This window comes from Gopherus evgoodei, unplaced genomic scaffold (assembly GCF_007399415.2).
Source record: "Gopherus evgoodei ecotype Sinaloan lineage unplaced genomic scaffold, rGopEvg1_v1.p scaffold_174_arrow_ctg1, whole genome shotgun sequence".
In the NCBI taxonomy this organism is placed as follows: Eukaryota; Metazoa; Chordata; order Testudines; family Testudinidae; genus Gopherus; species Gopherus evgoodei.
Genome location: NW_022059837.1, coordinates 65,699 through 69,152, shown reverse-complemented (window position 1 = coordinate 69,152; position 3,454 = coordinate 65,699).

Here is a 3,454-nt window from a genome sequence, read left to right as displayed (position 1 = left end):
CTTCCTGAACATTCTCAGGAGCCTGGCCATCCTGGAATCGAGCAGGGAGCAGGTGTGAGTCTGGGGTCAAGGCAGCCTTTCACTCCTGGGCCTTTTCAGTCCCTCCTCATCCTGCTCCAACCAGAGCAATCCTTTCTCCCCCCACAGGAATGCAGGGATTGCAAGCTACACACTCTGGTAGGAGTTCATTGCATGATCTGCTCCCAATGTTCCCCCTCCTAATCCCTGCTGCTGCTGCAATATCCAGGAAGTCTCATCCTTTTAGAGCAATGGGATCAGTCCCAAAGACCATCAGTTACTCTGGACAAGCAGCCCCCTCCTGTCATCTCAGGCCACACTTCCCCGCCCAGGCTAGAGAAGGAACAGAACCCAGGAGTCCAGACTTCTCCTGGGAAACCATTCCCCACATTAAAGTAACAAAGACCCTATGAATAGGAAGACCAAGGCCCTCCTCATCCCCCTTGATTTCCATGCTCAGCAGCTCACAGGGTCTGGCCCAGCTCAGAGCCTCTCAGCTTGGGGAACAGTGTCCCACAGGGGAAGGGCTGGGAGCTCCATTGCTAAGACCTTTCCAAACACACTGGAGACGGCTCCGGAGAAGCCCTTGCCCAGTCTGAGAGTGAGGGGCTCTTGGGGGCTGTTTGCAAATGAAATCCCCCTTTGGAGATGTTCTCTCCCCCTCTTTCTGCCTCTCTCCAGACAGACAAGGGAAGCCACTGAGGAACCGTAATGCCACTCATTTGCTGTAGGTGATGGTATGATGGATGGTGGATGTTCAGGGTCAGCAGATGTCCCTCGCCCTCCTCCTCATTCTCCAAGCCCAAGGCAGGCTGGAGAGGGTGGTGACCTGAGGAATTACCCTGCCCAGCCAGCAGGCAGGGTGATGACTCTAGGGCGATCGACTGGCTATGAAAACAAGAGTCTGTCTTATTGCCAGGGGACAGAGAAAGTCAGCCAGCAGCAGCGGGGTGCAGAACACTGCCCTAGTGCAGAGGTGACAGCAGCTCCAAGATCCTGACATCCCAGTGCTTTACATACCTTCCTGGAGCCTCCCAACCCCCCTGGACTGTAGCCATGGGACCCCAACCCTACTGATGGCAAACGAGCCTCAGCTACTGGCTCAGGGTCACACCAAGTGTCAGAGCCGTGGATGGACCCCTTCACTAACCACTGCTGCACACTCCTCTCCACAGCTGGAAATTGCAACCGGGCCCTAATGTCCAGTCCCCCTGCCTTTGAGAGGGAGTGTCACTCCTGGTTCCATTGCTGCCTATTGATCTTTGGGACTGGGCAAGTTGCTCCCCCTCTCTATGGCTCTCTGGGACTCACATCTCTGAAAGGGCTTTAAAAACGACAATGCTTAAAGTTTGGCCCCAACTATTTCATGTTTCTCTAGACTAGTCTTTTTAGCAAAGTTTAGAATTCTTGACATTCAATACCTGGAAACATCCCTTTCTCCTTCACAGACAGCTTGAGCATCACTTTTCACCCAGACTCACTGATGCCAGGAGTTAGAGAACTGACCTTATTCCCATTGGACCTACCCAAGGAGTCACACAGCAAAGCAGTGACAGAGCCAGAAAGAGAAGCCAACAGTCCTGACTCCCGTTCTAACTAACAGACAACAACCCCCACGGAGGCAGGGATAGAGCCCAGGAAATAAGGGGTGAACATTTTCATGGAAACCGTTTTCTGTCAGAAAATCCATTCAGACAAAACCACTGTGTTTCTTGAAATCATAACAAGTAGGATGAAAATTCTTTTTGCAAACAAATATTTGTTTGCAAAACAAGAGCATCTCCTGTTTGTCACAGTGCATTAAACTGTCTTGTTGTACACAAAGAGGAGACACTGTGATCTAGAAAATTAGACGAGATGCTTCAGTCTGAGCTAAGTAGTTGCTGCTCTTAACAATTTCAAAAGAATAAAATACAAATAAAATAGAATACTATGTTATAATCTGACATGGCTCAATGTGATAGGACACCTCCTATTCTGCACTGCTACTAGTGACACTCTTCAGTGGATCCCCATCATCCACTCATCGCAAGGTAGGTGGGAGAGGATTGTTGTTCGTACTTGACAGAAGGAGAAACTAAGGCTGAGAAAGGAACAGTGACTTCTCTTAGCTGATGCAGCCAGTTAGTAGCAGAGTTTCTCTCAAATGAGCTACAGACCAACAATTGTTCATAGTCATTATTCAGTAAGTATTTTAGAAGAATTGGAATTTTAGAGAGGATCATGAACTGCTCCAAGACAATTAATGGAGAGCAGCATCAACATTGGTCAAACATATTATTGGTTGTGACTTATTTGCTTGGTCATAAAAGAGAACAACAAAGACAAGAATTTCCTCCTTGTCAATAGCCCCCTCCTCAGCCAATCAAGGTTGAGACTTTGAGGGGTGGGAAGCTAAGTGTTCTCATCAAATAGCCCAAAGAATGGTGCAGGTCTTTTGTATATACTGAACAAATTGAGCTTTTTCAAAGTCTCATTATAAGGCATCATCCTCACCACTCAATTATGAATCTTTTCTGTATTCTCTCCAATTTTTTAACATAATATTCAAATGTTGACACAAGAACTGGATTCAACATTCCAATACCAGTCTCACCAAAGCTGTATCACTTCCCTTTCCATAGTCACTACTCTATCCATCCAAGAATGGCTTTAACCTTTTTTACCACAATTTCACATTGATAGATTATGTTGAGCAGCTCATTTGCTGTGGCCCGAAAATCCTTTTCAAGGTCACTGCGTTCCAGCAGACTGTCCCTCATTCTGTGGGGTGCCGCCTGACTCCTTTGTTACTGGAAGTATGGGTTTGCATATGGCTTTATTAGAACCTAATTATTTAGTACGTATTTTAAAAGAACGAGCCCATTAGAAAAAGAATCATGAATTGCTCAAAGACAGTGAATGGAGAAAAGCAGCAAGAGCAATCAAACACAGGTTTGGTTATGGCTTATTTCCTTGGTCTTAAAAGAGTAACAAGGACCTGAGTCTCCTCCTTCACAATAGCCCCATGCTCGCCCAGTCAGCACTGAGACTCTGAGAATCAGAAAGCTGAGAGTTCTCACCAGATGTCCCAGGTCACCACCGGAGGGAGTCACTCTTAGAGCACTATTCCAGCCACATGTCTCTGGGAGGGCCTGCTTCAATGACAGTTGAAGTGCAAACCCCTCCCCCCCCGCACCCCACTCCACATGCACAGACAGGTCCTGGTGGTGAAAGGAGAGCAGGGGGGAAGGACAAAGATGCAAGAGAAGAAGAGAAAGGAGGGAGAGACAGGAAAAGGGGAAACAAAAAGGAGAAACCCTAATGTCCCCAGTGATTCTAAGGGACAAAGTCCTAGGTCGGAAATAAAATGCTGCTCCCACAATCTAGTGTTTTCCTTTCCTAACAATCAGCCGGCACCTGATGGATCAGACTGAACAGGTTCCAAACTTCTCGG